The following is a 19,535-nucleotide window of genomic DNA, read 5'->3' on the forward strand; positions in this document are numbered from 1 at the left end:
ACCCAGACATAACCGGCGTTATCTTCTAAAATATCAATCGAATCCAGGTTGTGTTGATCGTTTCTGTGTGGCACCACATTATTACGTGATTCAAACCAAAACAAAACCCAGGGTCTGGCCAACAAGTATGAGAAAAATGCGCAAGTATGAGCTAGCTGATGGCAAATACGGTACCTAACACAGACATAACCTGTGTCATCCTCTAAAATATTGATCGAATCCAGGTGGAATTGACTATTTCTGTGTGGCACCACATTAATACGTGATCCTAACCAGAAAATAAACCCAGGATCTGGCCAACAAGAATGCGAAAAATGCGAAATTATGAGGCAGATGATTGCAAATACCAGACCTATCCCAGTCGTAACCGGCCTTATCCTCTAATATATTAATCGGAACCAGGTTTATTTGACTGCTTCAGTGTGGTACCCCATTACTACGTGATCCGAACCAGAAAAAGCCCAGGATCTGACGAACAAGTATGCGAAAAATGCGAAAGTATGAGCCAGATGATTGCGAATACCAGTCGTAACTCAGACATAACAGGCGATATCCTCTAAAATATTAGTCGGAACCAGGTTTAATTGACTGTTACAGTGTGGATCCACATTACTACGTGATTCAAAACAGAAAAAGCCCAGGCTCTGGCCATTCAAGTCTGCGAAAATTGCGAAAGTATAAGCTAGATGATGACAAATACCGGACCTAACCTAGGCATAACCGGCGTGCTCCTCTATAATATTCATAGAATCCAGGTTGAATTGACTATTTCTGTGTGGCACCAAATTAATACGTGATCGTAACCACAAAAAACCCAGGATCTAGCCAACAAGTAAGCGAACAATACGAAAGTGTGAGGCAGATGATTGCGAATACCAGTTGTAACTCAGACATAACCGGCGATATCCCCTAAAATATTAATCGGAAGCAGGATTAATTGACTGCTTCAGTGTGGTACCACATTACTACGTGATCCGAAGCAGAAAAAGCCCAGGATCTGACGAACAAGTATGCGAAAAATGCGAAAGTATGAGCCAGATGATTGCGAATACCAGACGTAACCCAGTCACACCCGGTGTTATCCTCTAAAATATAGTTCGAATCCAGGTTGAATTGACTATTTCTGCATGGCACCACATTAAGACGTGATCCTACCCAGAAAAAAATCCAGGATCTGGCCAACAAGAATGCGAAGAATGCAAAAGTATGAGGAAGATGATTGCAAATACCAGTCGTAACTCAGACATAACCGGCGATATCCTCTAAAATATTAATCGGAACCATGTTTAATTGACTGTTACAGTGTGGTACCACATTACTACGTGATTCAAAACAGAAAATGCCAAGGCTCTGGCCATTCAAGTATGGGAAAAATGCGAAATTATGAGGCAGATGCTTGCAAATACCAGACGTAACCCAGACGTAACCGGCGTTCTCCTCTAAAATATTAATCGGAACAAGGTTTAATTGACAGCTTCAGTGTGGTACCACATTACTACGTGATCCAAATCAGGAAAAGCCCAGAAGCTGGCCTACAGGAATGCGAAAGATGCGAACGTATGAGGCAGATGATTGCAAATACCAGACCTAACTCAGACATAACTGGCGTTATCCTCTAAAATATTAATCGGAACCAGGTGTAATTGACCGCTTCAGTGTGGTACCACATTACTACCTGATCCGAACCAGCAAATGCCCAGGATCTGACCAACAAGTATGCGAAAAATGCAAAAGTTGAGGAAGATGATCGCAAATACAAGAACTAACCCAGACATAACCGGTGTTATCCTCTGAAATATTGATCGAATCCAGTTTGAATTGATTATTTCTGTGTGGCACCACATTAATACGTGATCCTAAGCATGAAAACCCGTGTTCTGGCCAACAAGAATGCGAAAAATGCGAAATTATAAGGCAGATGATTGCAGATTCCAGACCTAACCCAGGCGTAACCGGCGTTCTCCGCTAAAATATTAAGCGGAACCAGGTTTTATTGATTATATTTCAGTGTGGTACCACATTAATACGTGATCCTAACCAGAACAAAACCCAGGATCTTGCCAACAAGTTAGCGAAAAATACGAAAGTATGAGCCAGATGATTGCAAATACCAGACGTAGCACAGACATAACCGGTGTTATCCTCTAAAATATTGATCGAATCAAGGTTGAATTGATTATTTCTGTGTGGCACCACATTAATACGTGATCCTAACCAGAAAAAACCCGGGTTCTGGCCAACAAGAATGCGAAAAATGCGAAATTATGAGGCAGATGATTGCAAATACCAGAACTTACCCAGACATAACGGGCGATATCCTCTAAAATATTAATCGGAAGCAGGATTAATTGACTGCTTCAGTGTGGTACCACATTACTACGTGATCCGAACCAGAAAATGCCCAGGATCTGACGAACAAGTACGCGAAAAATGCGAAAGTATGAGCCAGATGATTGCGAATACCAGACGTAACCCAGACATAAAGGGCGTTATCCCCTAAAATATTGATCGAATCCAGGTTGAATTGATTACTTCTGTGTGGCACCACATTAATACGTGATCCTAACCAGAGAAAAATCCAGGGTCTGGCCAACAAGAATGCGAAAAATGCGAAAGTGTGAGGCAGATAATTGCAAATACCAGACCTATCCCAGACATACAGGGCGTTATCCCCTAAAATATTGATCGAATCCAGGTTGAATTGATTACTTCTGTGTGGCACCACATTAATACGTGATCCTAACCAGAGAAAAATCCAGGGTCTGGCCAACGAGAATACGAAACATGCGAAAGTGTGAGCTAGATGATGGCAAATACCAGACCTAACCCTGACATAACCGGCGTTATCCTCTAAACTATTAATCAGAACCAGGTGTAATTGACTGCCTCAGTGTGGTACCACATTACCACGTGATCGAAACCAGAAAAAGCCCAGGATCTGTCCAACAAGAATGCGAAAAATGCGAAATTATGAGGCAGATGATTGCAAATACCAGACCTAACCCAGACGTAACCGGCGTTATCCGCTAAAATATTAATCGCAACCAGGTTCTATTGACTATTTCAGTGTAGTACCACATTACTACGTGATCCAAACCAGAAAAAGCCCAGGATCTGGCCATTCAAGTATGCGAAAAATGCGAAAGTACGAGCTAGATGGTGGCATATACGAGACCTGACCTAGCCATAACCGGCGTTATCATCTAAAATATTAATCGGAACCAGGTTTTATTGACTATCTCAGTGTGGTACCACATTAATACGTAATCCTAACCAGGTCAAAATCCAGGATCTGGCCAACAAGTGGCCAAAAATGCGAAATTATGTGCCAGAGGAATGCGAATACCAGACGTATCCCAGACACAACCGATGTTATCCTCTAAAATATTGATTGAATCCAAGTGGAATTGACTATTTCTGTGTGGCACCACATTAATACGTGATCCTCACCAGAAAAAAACCCAGCATCTGACCGACAAGAATGCGAAAAATCGAAAGTATTAGCGATGATTGCGAATACCAGACCTAACACAGACGTAACCGGCGTTCTCCTCTAAAATATTAATTGGAACCACAATTAAACCCAGACAAAACGGGTGTTATCCTCTACAATATTAATCGCAACCAGGTGAAATTGACTGCTTTGGTGTGGAACCACATTACTACGGAATCCAAGCCAGAAAAAAACCCAGGATCTGGCCAACAAGAATGCGAAAAATGCGAAAGTATGAGCCAGATGATTGCAAATTCCAGACGTAACCCAGACATAACCGGTGTTATCCTCTAAAATATTGATCGAATCCAGGTTGAATTGATTATTTCTGTGTGGCACTACATTAATACGTGATCCCAACCAAAAAAAAACCCGGGTTCTGGCCAACAAGAATGCGAAAAATGCGAAATTATGAGGCAGATGATTGCAAATACCAGACCTAACCCAGACATAACCGGCGTTATCCTCTAAAATATTGATCGAATCCAGGTTGAGTTGATTGTTTCTGTGTGGCACCACATTATTACGTGATCCAAACCAAAAAAAAAACCCAGGATCTGACAAACTAGTATGCGAAAAATGCGAAAGTATGAGCCAGTAGATTGCAAATACCAGAACTAACCCAGACATAACCAGCGTTATCATCTAAAATATTAATCGGAACCAGGTTTAGTTGACTGGTTCAGTGTGGTACCACATTACTACGTGATCCAAATCAGAAAAATCCCAGAAGCTGGCCTACAGAAATGCGAATGATGCGAAAGCATGAGATAGATGATGGCAAATACCAGGCATAACCCTGACATAACCGGCGTTATCCTCTAAAATATTAATCAGAACCAGGTGTAATTGACCGCCTCAGTGTGGTACCACATTACTACGTGATCGAAACCAGAAAAAGCCCAGGATCTGGCCAACAAGTATGCGAAAAATGCGAAATTATGAGGCAGAAGATTGCAAATACCAAACCTAACCCAGACGTAACCGGCGTTATCATCTAAAATATTAATCGGAACCAGGTTTTGTTGACTATCTCAGTGTGGTACCACATTAATACGTAATCCTAACCGGGACAAAACCCAGGATCTGGCCAACAAGTTGCGAAAAATGCGAAATTATGTGGCAGATGAATGCGAATACCAGACGTAACCCAGACACAACCGATGTTATCCTCTAAAATATTGATCGAATCCAAGTGGAATTGACTATTTCTGTGTGGCACCACATTAATACGTGATCCTCACCAGAAAAAAACCCAGGATCTGACCGACAAGAATGCGAAAAATCGAAAGTATTAGCCAGATGATTGCGAATACCAGACCTAACACAGACGTAACCGGCGTTCTCCTCTAAAATATTAATTGGAACCAGGTTTAATTGACTGTATCGCTGTGGTACCACATTACTACGTGAAACTAACCAGAAAAAAACCCAGGATCTGGCCATTCAAGTATGCGAAAGATGCGAAAGTATGAGCTAGATGATGGCAAATACCAGACCTAACCCAGACATAACCGGCGTTATCCTCTAAAATATTAATCGGAACCAGGTTCAGTTGACTGTTACAGTGTGGTAAGACATTACTACGTGATCCAAAACAGAAAAACCCCAGGATCTGGCTATTCAAGTATGCGAAAAATGCGAAAGTATGAGCTAGATGATTGCAAATACCAGAACTAACCCAGACATAACCGGCGTTATCCCCTAAAATACTAATCGGAACCAGGTTTAGTTGACTGTTACAGGGTGGTAAGACATTACTACGTGACCCAAAACAGAAAAAGCCCAGGATCTGGCTTTCAAGTATGCGAAAAATGCGAAAGTACGAGCTAGATGGTGGCATATAGGAGACCTAACCCAGCCATAACCGGCGTTATCATCTAAAATATTATTCGGAACCAGTTTTTATTGTCTATCTCAGTGTGGTACCACATTAATACGTTATCCTAACCAGGACAAAACCCAGGATCTGGCCAACAAGTTGCGAAAAATGCGAAATTATGTGCCAGATGAATGCGAATACCAGACGTAACCGAGACATAACCGGTGTTATCCTCTAATATATTAATCGGAACCAGTTTCAATTGATAGCTTCAGTGTGATACCACATCACCACGTGATCCAAACCAGAAAAAGCTCGGGATCTGACCAACAAGTATGCGAAAAATGTGAAAGTATGACCCTGATGTGGGCAAATCTCTGGCCTAACCTAGACCTAACATGCGTTATCCTCTAAAATATTGATCGAAACCAGGTTTAATTGACGGTTTCGGTGTGGTACCGCGTTACTACATGATCCAAACCAGAAAAAAGCGAGGATGTGGCCAACAAGTGTGCGAAAAATGCGAAAGTACGAGCCAGATGAGGGCAAATACCAGACCTAACCCAGACATAACCGGCGTTATCCTCTAAAACATTAATCGCAACCAGGTTTAATTGACTGTTTCGGTGTGGTACCGCATTACTACGTGATCCAAACCAGAAAAAGCCCAGGATCCTGCCAGCACGTATGAGAAATATGCGAAAGTATGAGCCTGATGAGGGCAAATCCTAGACCAAACCGAGACCTAACATGCGTTATCCTCAAGAATATTGATCGATACCAGGTTTCATCGACTGTTTCTGTGTGATACCACATTACCACGTGATCCAAACCAGAAAAAATCCCAGGATCTGTTCAACAAGTATGTGAAAAATGCGAAGGTATGAGCCTGATGAGGGCAGATACCAGACCTATCCCAGACCAAACTTGCGTTATCCTACAAAATGTTGGTCGAGACCAGGATTAATTGACTGTTTCACCACTTTACTACGTGATCCAAAGCAGAAAAAACCCTCGATCTGGTCAACATGTATGTGAAGAATGCGAATGTATGAGTCTGATGAGGGAAAATCCCAGACCTGTCCCAGACCTAACTTGCGTTATCCTCTAAAATATTGATCGAAACCAGGTTTAATTGACTGCTTCTGTGTGGTACCACTTTACGACGTGATACAAAGTAGAAAAAACCATCGATCATGTCAACATGTATGTTCAAACAGCGAAAGTGTGACCCTGATGAGGGCAAATCCTAGACCAAACCGAGACCTAACATGCGTTTTCCCCAAAAATATTGATCGATACCAGGTTTAATCGACTGTTTCTGTGTGGTACCACATTACTACGTGATCCAGACTTGAAAAAACCCAGGATCTGTTCAACAAGTATGTGAAGAATGCGCAAGTATGAGTCTGATGGGGGCAAATCCCAGGCCTAACCTAGAACTAACATGCGTTATCCTCTAAAATATTGATCGAAACCAGGTTTCATGGTCTGTATCAGTGTGATACCACATCACCACGTGATCCAAACCAGAAAAAGCTCGGGATCTGACCAACAAGTATGCGAAAAATGTGAAAGTATGACCCTGATGTGGGCAAATCTCTGGCCTAACCTAGACCTAACATGCGTTATCCTCTAAAATATTGATCGAAACCAGGTTTAATTGACGGTTTCGGTGTGGTACCGCGTTACTACATGATCCAAACCAGAAAAAAGCGAGGATGTGGCCAACAAGTGTGCGAAAAATGCGAAAGTACGAGCCAGATGAGGGCAAATACCAGACCTAACCCAGACATAACCGGCGTTATCCTCTAAAACATTAATCGCAACCAGGTTTAATTGTCTGTTTCGGTGTGGTACCACATTACTACATGATCCTCACCAGAAAAAGCCCAGGATCTGGCAATTGAAGTATGCGAAAAATTCGAAATTATGAGGCAGATGATTGCACATACCAGACGTAACCCAGACATAACCGGTGTTATCGTCTAAAATATTCATCGAATCCAAGTTGAATTGACCATTTCTTTGTGGCTCCACATTAATACGTGATCCTAACCAAAAGGAAACCGAGGATCTGGCCAACAAGTGTGCGAAAGATGCGAAAGTATGGGGCAGATGATTGCAAATACCAGAAGCAACCCAGACCTTACCGGTGTCATCCTCCAAAATATTGATCGAATACAGGTTTAATTGACTGTTTCACTGTGGTACCACATTACTACGTGATCCTCACCAGAAAAAGCCCAGGATCTGGCCAACAAGTAACCGAAAAATGCGAAAGTATGAGGCACATGTTTGCAAATACCAGATGTAACCAAGACATAACCGGTGTTATCCTCTAAAATATTAATCGCAACCTGGTTGAATTGACTGTGTCTGTGTGGTACCACATTACTACGTGATCCAAACCAGAAAAAACCCAGGATCTGGCCAACTAGTAAGCGGAAAATATGAAAGTATGAGCCAGATGATTGCAAACACCACAACTAACACAGACATAATCGGCGTTATCCTCTAAAATATTAATCGGAACCAGGTTTAATTGTCTGTTACAGTGTGGTACCAGATTACTACGTGATCCAAATCAGAATATGCCCAGGATCTGGCCAACAAGTATGCGAAAAATGCGAAAGTATGAAGCAGATGATTGCAAATACCAGAGGCAACCCAGACCTAACCGGTGTCATCCCCCAACATATTAGTCGCAACCTGGTTTAATTGAATGTTTCGGTGTGGTACGACACTACTACGTGATCCAAACCAGAAAAACCCCAGGATCTGGCCAACAAGTAAGCGAAAAATGCGAAAGTATGAGCCTGATGATTGCAAATACCAGACGCAACCCAGACCTAACCGGTGTCATCCTTGTTACGAGCCAGGGCCGTGCAGCGCGCGTGACTTGCGAGTGCGAGTGAGTATGGAATATGGTATCAATTTGTTAGTTAGGTACACGGACGAACCCGATGCGAAATCGGGGAGGCGCTAGGATAGTTGATAACGAGGACGAACCTGATGCGAAATCAGGGAGCCTCTGGGATGGAGTCACGTACGGACGAACCTGGTGCGAAACCAGTGAGCCGTAGGAGGGTGAAACGTCGTGAACGAACCCGATGCGAAATCGGGGAGTCACTAGGATTGTTGATAACGACGCAGACGAACCCAATGCGAAATCGGGGAGCTGCTAGGAGGTTGGAAGAAACGCAGACGAACTCGATGCGTAAACGAGGAGCTGCTGGGAGGTTGGATAAATCACAGACGAACCTGATGCGAAATCAGGGAGCTGTAGGATGCGGACGAACCTGATGCGTGATCAGGGAGCCGCTAGGATGGTAATAGATTGCGTGGACGAACTCGATGCGTAATCGAGGAGCCACTAGGTTGTAAGAGGTTGTATTTGGACATTGGGATGTGTTAATTGAACTCGTAACTATGAATTATTAAATATAATATAACCCGAGCGGTAAGGTTATATTATTATGGGAACGTTTAACTAATAATAATCGCTTTATATAATTGTGGGTTAAAGAAGTTGGGTAACTCTGATTTGATAATAAAAGTAGATATATTCTTAAATCAACAAATAAAATACAATTGTTTCGTGTATCTTGTGTCGCGATCAAAGAATGATTATATTTACCTAAAAAGATCTTGCGCGGTGTTGACGCACTGGCGATGCGGGGGTATGTCAGTTGAAAGTAATGGCCGCAATAGAATTTATGCCGGTTCACGGATTCTATATGGTATAATATTGATACGACAGGGAACTGTAGCCCGATCTCACAAACACAACTGACTAACAAAAATCGTATACGCGTAACGAGAGTCGTGGAGTTGACACTAAGCGTGACGGTACGATTATGATCCCCCGAGTAATGAAATCACGGGGTTTATATACCAAAAAATCTGTGTGGGGCGGACTCAAAAGTACGTTAGAAATCACCATGTGCACTATTCTCCGAATTGTATTAATTAACGAGTTGCTCTATTCTCCGAATGTATTAATTAACGGCCTGCTGCATCGCGACGGAAGTGACCCCCATTTCAAAGGTTAGATAAGTAGCAGGGCGATTTCATAATGCACGCAAGTGGCAAGAAAAATTTGAGGAACGAAACGTTCGACATACGTAACATCCTTTAAAATATTGATCGAATACAGGTCGAATTGACCATTTCAGTGTGGCACCACATTAATACGTGATCCTAACCAGAAAAAAAACCAGGATCTATCCATTCAAGTATGCGAAAGATGCGAAAGTATGAGCTAGATGATGGCAAATACCAGAACCATCCCAGACATAACAGGCGATATCCTCTAAAATATTAATCGGAACCAGGTTTAATTGACTGTAACAGTGTGGTACCACATTACTACGTGATCCAAACCAGAGAAAACACAGGATCTGGCCAACAAGTAAGCGAAAAATACGAAAGTATGAGCTAGCTGATGGCAAATACCAGACCTAACCCAGACATAATCGGTGTTATCCTCTAAAATATTGATCGAATCCAGGTGGAATTGACTATTTCTGTGTGGCAGCACATTAATACGTGATCCTGCCCAGAAAACAAACCCAGGATCTGGCCAACAAGAATGCGAAAAATGCGAAATTATGAGGCAGATGATTGCAAATACCAGACCTATCCCAGACGTAACCGGCCTTATCCTCTAATATATTAATCGGAACCAGGTTTAATTGACTGTTACAGTGTGGATCCACACTACTACGTGATTCAAAACAGAAAAAGCCCAGGCTCTGGCCATTCAAGTCTGCGAAAATTGCGAAAGTATAAGCTAGATGATAGCAAATACCGGACCTAACCCAGGCATAACCGCCGTGCTCCTCTATAATATTCATAGAATCCAGGTTGAATTGACTATTTCTGTGTGGCACCACATTAATACGTGATCCTAACCAGAAAAAAACCCGGGATCTGGCCAACAAGAATGCGAAAAATGCGAAATTAGGAGGCAGATGATTGCAAACACCAGACCTAACCCAGACGTAATCAGCGTTATCCTCTAAAATATTAATCGGAACCAGGTTTAATTGACTGCTTCAGTGTGGTACCACATTACTACGTGATCCGAACCAGAAAAAGCCCAGGATCTGACGAACAAGTATGCGAAAAATGCGAAAGTATGAGCCAGATGATTGCGAATACCAGACGTAACCCAGTCATAACCGGTGTTATCCTCTAAAATATAGTTCGAATCCAGGTTGAATTGACTATTTCTGCGTGGCACCACATTAAGACGTGATCCTACCCAGAAAAAAATCCAGGATCTGGCCAACAAGAATGCGAAGAATGCAAACGTATGAGGAAAATGATTGCAAATACCAGTCGTAACTCAGACATAACCGGCGATATCCTCTAAAATATTAATCGGAACCAGGTTTAATTGACTGTTACAGTGTGGTACCACATTACTACGTGATTCAAAACAGAAAAAGCCCAGGCTCTGGCCATTCAAGTATGGGAAAAATGCGAAATTATGAGGCAGATGCTTGCAAATACCAGACGTAACCCAGATGTAACCGGCGTTCTCCTCTAAAATATTAATCGGAACCAGGTTTAATTGACTATTTCAGTGCGGTACCACATTACTACGTGATCCAAGACAGAAAAAGCCCATGATCTGACTTACAGGAATGCGAAAGATGCGAACGTATGAGGCAGATGATTGCAAATACCAGACCTAACTCAGACATAACTGGCGTTATCCTCTAAAATATTAATCGGAACCAGGTGTAATTGACCGCTTCAGTGTGGTACCACATTACTACCTGATCCGAACCAGCAAATGCCCAGGATCTGACCAACAAGTATGCGAAAAATGCAAAAGTTTGAGGAAGATGATCGCAAATACAAGAACTAACCCAGACATAACCGGCGTTATCTTCTAAAAAATCGAATCCAGGTTGTGTTGATCGTTTCTGTGTGGCACCACATTATTACGTGATTCAAACCAAAACAAAACCCAGGGTCTGGCCAACAAGTATGAGAAAAATGCGCAAGTATGAGCTAGCTGATGGCAAATACGAGACCTAACACAGACATAACCTGTGTCATCCTCTAAAATATTGATCGAATCCAGGTGGAATTGACTATTTCTGTGTGGCACCACATTAATACGTGATCCTAACCAGAAAATAAACCCAGGATCTGGCCAACAAGAATGCGAAAAATGCGAAATTATGAGGCAGATGATTGCAAATACCAGACCTATCCCAGTCGTAACCGGCCTTATCCTCTAATATATTAATCGGAACCAGGTTTATTTGACTGCTTCAGTGTGGTACCCCATTACTACGTGATCCGAACCAGAAAAAGCCCAGGATCTGACGAACAAGTATGCGAAAAATGCGAAAGTATGAGCCAGATGATTGCGAATACCAGTCGTAACTCAGACATAACAGGAGATATCCTCTAAAATATTAGTCGGAACCAGGTTTAATTGACTGTTACAGTGTGGATCCACATTACTACGTGATTCAAAACAGAAAAAGCCCAGACTCTGGCCATTCAAGTCTGCGAAAATTGCGAAAGTATAAGCTAGATGATGACAAATACTGGACCTAACCTAGGCATAACCGGCGTGCTCCTCTATAATATTCATAGAATCCAGGTTGAATTGACTATTTCTGTGTGGCACCAAATTAATACGTGATCGTAACCACAAAAAACCCAGGATCTAGCCAACAAGTAAGCGAACAATACGAAAGTGTGAGGCAGATGATTGCGAATACCAGTCGTAACTCAGACATAACCGGCGATATCCTCTAAAATATTAATCGGAAGCAGGATTAATTGACTGCTTCAGTGTGGTACCACATTACTACGTGATCCGAAGCAGAAAAAGCCCAGGATCTGACGAACAAGTATGCGAAAAATGCGAAAGTATGAGCCAGATGATTGCGAATACCAGTCGTAACTCAGACATAACAGGCGATATCCTCTAAAATATTAGTCGGAACCAGGTTTAATTGACTGTTACAGTGTGGATCCACATTACTACGTGATTCAAAACAGAAAATGCCTAGGCTCTGGCCATTCAAGTATGGGAAAAATGCGAAATTATGAGGCAGATGCTTGCAAATACCAGACGTAACCCAGACGTAACCGGCGTTCTCCTCTAAAATATTAATCGGAACAAGGTTTAATTGACAGCTTCAGTGTGGTACCACATTACTACGTGATCCAAATCAGGAAAAGCCCAGAAGCTGGCCTACAGGAATGCGACAGATGCGAAAGCATGAGCCAGATTATTGCGAATACTAGACGTAACCCAGACATAACCGATGTTATCCTCTGAAATATTGATCGAATCCAGGTTGAATTGATTATTTCTGTGTGGCACCACATTAATACGTGATCCTAAGCAAGAAAACCCGTGTTCTGGCCAACAAGAATGCGAAAAATGCGAAATTATGAGGCAGATGATTGCAGATTCCAGACCTAACCCAGGCGTAACCGGCGTTCTCCGCTAAAATATTAAGCGGAACCAGGTTTTATTGATTATATTTCAGTGTGGTACCACATTAATACGTGATCCTAACCAGAACAAAACCCAGGATCTTGCCAACAAGTTAGCGAAAAATACGAAAGTATGAGCCAGATGATTGCAAATACCAGACGTAACACAGACATAACCGGTGTTATCCTCTAAAATATTGATCGAATCAAGGTTGAATTGATTATTTCTGTGTGGCACCACATTAATACGTGATCCTAACCAGAAAAAACCCGGGTTCTGGCCAACAAGAATGCGAAAAATGCGAAATTATGAGGCAGATGATTGCAAATACCAGAACTTACCCAGACATAACGGGCGATATCCTCTAAAATATTTATCGGAAGCAGGATTAATTGACTGCTTCAGTGTGGTACCACATTACTACGTGATCCGAACCAGAAAAAGCCCAGGATCTGACGAGCAAGTACGCGAAAAATGCGAAAGTATGAGCCAGATGATTGCGAATACCAGACGTAACCCAGACATAAAGGGCGTTATCCCCTAAAATATTGATCGAATCCAGGTTGAATTGATTACTTCTGTGTGGCACCACATTAATACGTGATCCTAACCGGAGAAAAATCCAGGGTCTGGCCAACAAAAATGCGAAAAATGCGAAAGTGTGAGGCAGATAATTGCAAATACCAGACCTAACCCAGACATAAAGGGCGTTATCCCCTAAAATATTGATCGAATCCAGGTTGAATTGATTACTTCTGTGTGGCACCACATTAATACGTGATCCTACCCAGAAAAATATCCAGGATCTGGCCAACAAGAATGCGAAAAATGCGAAAGTGTGAGGCAGATAATTGCAAATACCAGACCTAACCCAGACATAAAGGGCGTTATCCCCTAAAATATTGATCGAATCCAGGTTGAATTGATTACTTCTGTGTGGCACCACATTAATACGTGATCCTAACCAGAGAAAAATCCAGGGTCTGGCCAACGAGAATACGAAAAATGCGAAAGTGTGAGCTAGATGATGGCAAATACCAGACCTAACCCTGACATAACCGATGTTATCCTCTAAAATATTGATCGAATCCAAGTGGAATTGACTATTTCTGTGTGGCACCATATTAATACGTGATCCTCACCAGAAAAAAACCCAGCATCTGACCGACAAGAATGCGAAAAATCGAAAGTATTAGCGATGATTGCGAATACCAGACCTAACACAGACGTAACCGGCGTTCTCCTCTAAAATATTAATTGGAACCACAATTAAACCCAGACAAAACGGGTGTTATCCTCTACAATATTAATCGCAACCAGGTGAAATTGACTGCTTTGGTGTGGAACCACATTACTACGGAATCCAAGCCAGAAAAAAACCCAGGACCTGGCCAACAAGAATGCGAAAAATGCGAAATTATGTGGCAGATGAATGCGAATCCTAGACCAAACCGAGACCTAACATGCGTTATCCTCTAAAATATTGATCGAAACCAGGTTTCATGGTCTGTATCAGTGTGATACCACATCACCACGTGATCCAAACCAGAAAAAGCACGGGATCTGACCAACAAGTATACGAAAAATGTGAAAGTATGACCCTGATGTGGGCAAATCTCTGGCCTAACCTAGACCTAACATGCGTTATCCTCTAAACTATTGATCGAAACCAGGTTTAATTGACGGTTTCGGTGTGGTACCGCGTTACTACATGATCCAAACCAGAAAAAAGCGAGGATGTGGCCAACAAGTGTGCGAAAAATGCGAAAGTACGAGCCAGATGAGGGCAAATACCAGACCTAACCCAGACATAACCGGCGTTATCCTCTAAAACATTAATCGCAACCAGGTTTAATTGACTGTTTCGGTGTGGTACCGCATTACTACGTGATCCAAACCAGAAAAAGCCCAGGATCCTGCCAACAAGTATGGGAAAAATGCGAAGGTACGAGCCAGATGAGGGCAAATCCCAGGCCTAACCGAGACATAACGGCGTTATCCTCTAAAATATTAATCGCAACCAGGTTTAATTGTCTGTTTCGGTGTGGTACCGCGTTACTACATGATCCAAACCAGAAAAAAGCGAGGATGTGGCCAACAAGTGTGCGAAAAACGCGAAAGTACGGGCCAGATGAGGGCAAATACCAGACCTAACCCAGACATAACCGGCGTTATCCTCTAAAACATTAATCGCAACCAGGTTTAATTGACTGTTTCGGTGTGGTACCGCATTACTACGTGATCCAAACCAGAAAAAGCCCAGGATCCTGCCAACAAGTATGGGAAAAATGCGAAGGTACGAGCCAGATGAGGGCAAATCCCAGGCCTTATCCTCTAAAATAATAATCGGAACCAGGTTTAACTGACTGCTTCAGTGTGGTACCACATTACTACATGATCCTCACCAGAAAAAGCCCAGGATCTGGCAATTGAAGTATGCGAAAAATTCGAAATTATGAGGCAGATGATTGCACATACCAGACGTAACCCAGACATAACCGGTGTTATCGTCTAAAATATTCATCGAATCCAAGTTGAATTGACCATTTCTTTGTGGCTCCACATTAATACGTGATCCTAACCAAAAGAAAACCGAGGATCTGGCCAACAAGTGTGCGAAAGATGCGAAAGTATGAGCCAGATGATTGCAAACACCACAACTAACACAGACATAATCGGCGTTATCCTCTAAAATATTAATCGGAACCAGGTTTAATTGTCTGTTACAGTGTGGTACCAGATTACTACGTGATCCAAATCAGAATATGCCCAGGATCTGGCCAACAAGTATGCGAAAAATGCGAAAGTATGAAGCAGATGATTGCAAATACCAGAGGCAACCCAGACCTAACCGGTGTCATCCCCCAACATATTAGTCGCAACCTGGTTTAATTGAATGTTTCGGTGTGGTACGACACTACTACGTGATCCAAACCAGAAAAACCCCAGGATCTGGCCAACAAGTAAGCGAAAAATGCGAAAGTATGAGCCTGATGATTGCAAATACCAGACGCAACCCAGACCTAACCGGTGTCATCCTTGTTACGAGCCAGGGCCGTGCAGCGCGCGTGACTTGCGAGTGCGAGTGAGTATGGAATATGGTATCAATTTGTTAGTTAGGTACACGGACGAACCCGATGCGAAATCGGGGAGGCGCTAGGATAGTTGATAACGACGCAGACGAACCCAATGCGAAATCGGGGAGCTGCTAGGAGGTTGGAAGAAACGCAGACGAACTCGATGCGTAAACGAGGAGCTGCTGGGAGGTTGGATAAATCACAGACGAACCTGATGCGAAATCAGGGAGCTGTAGGATGCGGACGAACCTGATGCGTGATCAGGGAGCCGCTAGGATGGTAATAGATTGCGTGGACGAACTCGATGCGTAATCGAGGAGCCACTAGATTGTAAGAGGTTGTATTTGGACATTGGGATGTGTTAATTGAACTCGTAACTATGAATTATTAAATATAATATAACCCGAGCGGTAAGGTTATATTATTATGGGAACGTTTAACTAATAATAATCGCTTTATATAATTGTGGGTTAAAGAAGTTGGGTAACTCTGATTTGATAATAAAAGTAGATATATTCTTAAATCAACAAATAAAATACAATTGTTTCGTGTATCTTGTGTCGCGATCAAAGAATGATTATATTTACCTAAAAAGATCTTGCGCGGTGTTGACGCACTGGCGATGCGGGGGTATGTCAGTTGAAAGTAATGGCCGCAATAGAATTTATGCCGGTTCACGGATTCTATATGGTATAATATTGATACGACAGGGAACTGTAGCCCGATCTCACAAACACAACTGACTAACAAAAATCGTATACGCGTAACGAGAGTCGTGGAGTTGACACTAAGCGTGACGGTACGATTATGATCCCCCGAGTAATGAAATCACGGGGTTTATATACCAAAAAATCTGTGTGGGGCGGACTCAAAAGTACGTTAGAAATCACCGTGTGCACTATTCTCCGAATTGTATTAATTAACGAGTTGCTCTATTCTCCGAATGTATTAATTAACGGCCTGCTGCATCGCGACGGAAGTGACCCCCATTTCAAAGGTTAGATAAGTAGCAGGGCGATTTCATAATGCACGCAAGTGGCAAGAAAAATTTGAGGAACGAAACGTTCGACATACGTAACATCCTTTAAAATATTGATCGAATACAGGTCGAATTGACCATTTCAGTGTGGCACCACATTAATACGTGATCCTAACCAGAAAAAAAACCAGGATCTATCCATTCAAGTATGCGAAAGATGCGAAAGTATGAGCTAGATGATGGCAAATACCAGAACCATCCCAGACATAACAGGCGATATCCTCTAAAATATTAATCGGAACCAGGTTTAATTGACTGTAACAGTGTGGTACCACATTACTACGTGATCCAAACCAGAGAAAACACAGGATCTGGCCAACAAGTAAGCGAAAAATACGAAAGTATGAGCTAGCTGATGGCAAATACCAGACCTAACCCAGACATAATCGGTGTTATCCTCTAAAATATTGATCGAATCCAGGTGGAATTGACTATTTCTGTGTGGCAGCACATTAATACGTGATCCTGCCCAGAAAACAAACCCAGGATCTGGCCAACAAGAATGCGAAAAATGCGAAATTATGAGGCAGATGATTGCAAATACCAGACCTATCCCAGACGTAACCGGCCTTATCCTCTAATATATTAATCGGAACCAGGTTTAATTGACTGTTACAGTGTGGATCCACACTACTACGTGATTCAAAACAGAAAAAGCCCAGGCTCTGGCCATTCAAGTCTGCGAAAATTGCGAAAGTATAAGCTAGATGATAGCAAATACCGGACCTAACCCAGGCATAACCGCCGTGCTCCTCTATAATATTCATAGAATCCAGGTTGAATTGACTATTTCTGTGTGGCACCACATTAATACGTGATCCTAACCAGAAAAAAACCCGGGATCTGGCCAACAAGAATGCGAAAAATGCGAAATTAGGAGGCAGATGATTGCAAATACCAGACCTAACCCAGACGTAATCAGCGTTATCCTCTAAAATATTAATCGGAACCAGGTTTAATTGACTGCTTCAGTGTGGTACCACATTACTACGTGATTCAAAACAGAAAAAGCCCAGGCTCTGGCCATTCAAGTATGGGAAAAATGCGAAATTATGAGGCAGATGCTTGCAAATACCAGACGTAACCCAGATGTAACCGGCGTTCTCCTCTAAAATATTAATCGGAACCAGGTTTAATTGACTATTTCAGTGCGGTACCACATTACTACGTGATCCAAGACAGAAAAAGCCCATGATCTGACTTACAGGAATGCGAAAGATGCGAACGTATGAGGCAGATGATTGCAAATACCAGACCTAACTCAGACATAACTGGCGTTATCCTCTAAAATATTAATCGGAACCAGGTGTAATTGACCGCTTCAGTGTGGTACCACATTACTACCTGATCCGAACCAGCAAATGCCCAGGATCTGACCAACAAGTATGCGAAAAATGCAAAAGTTTGAGGAAGATGATCGCAAATACAAGAACTAACCCAGACATAACCGGCGTTATCTTCTAAAATATCAATCGAATCCAGGTTGTGTTGATCGTTTCTGTGTGGCACCACATTATTACGTGATTCAAACCAAAACAAAACCCAGGATCTGGCCAACAAGTATGAGAAAAATGCGCAAGTATGAGCTAGCTGATGGCAAATACGAGACCTAACACAGACATAACCTGTGTCATCCTCTAAAATATTGATCGAATCCAGGTGGAATTGACTATTTCTGTGTGGCACCACATTAATACGTGATCCTAACCAGAAAATAAACCCAGGATCTGGCCAACAAGAATGCGAAAAATGCGAAATTATGAGGCAGATGATTGCAAATACCAGACCTATCCCAGACGTAACCGGCCTTATCCTCTAATATATTAATCGGAACCAGGTTTATTTGACTGCTTCACTGTGGTACCCCATTACTACGTGATCCGAACCAGAAAAAGCCCAGGATCTGACGAACAAGTATGCGAAAAATGCGAAAGTATGAGCCAGATGATTGCGAATACCAGTCGTAACTCAGGCATAACAGGCGATATCCTCTAAAATATTAGTCGGAACCAGGTTTAATTGACTGTTACAGTGTGGATCCACATTACTACGTGATTCAAAACAGAAAAAGCCCAGGCTCTGGCCATTCAAGTCTGCGAAAATTGCGAAAGTATAAGCTAGATGATGACAAATACCGGACCTAACCTAGGCATAATCGGCGTGCTCCTCTATAATATTCATAGAATCCAGGTTGAATTGACTATTTCTGTGTGGCACCAAATTAATACGTGATCGTAACCACAAAAAACCCAGGATCTAGCCAACAAGTAAGCGAACAATACGAAAGTGTGAGGCAGATGATTGCGAATACCAGTCGTAACTCAGACATAACCGGCGATATCCTCTAAAATATTAATCGGAAGCAGGATTAATTGACTGCTTCAGTGTGGTACCACATTACTACGTGATCCGAAGCAGAAAAAGCCCAGGATCTGACGAACAAGTATGCGAAAAATGCGAAAGTATGAGCCAGATGATTGCGAATACCAGACGTAACCCAGTCACACCCGGTGTTATCCTCTAAAATATAGTTCGAATCCAGGTTGAATTGACTATTTCTGCATGGCACCACATTAAGACGTGATCCTACCCAGAAAAAAATCCAGGATCTGGCCAACAAGAAT

This window comes from Colletes latitarsis, chromosome 1 (assembly GCF_051014445.1).
Source record: "Colletes latitarsis isolate SP2378_abdomen chromosome 1, iyColLati1, whole genome shotgun sequence".
In the NCBI taxonomy this organism is placed as follows: Eukaryota; Metazoa; Arthropoda; class Insecta; order Hymenoptera; family Colletidae; genus Colletes; species Colletes latitarsis.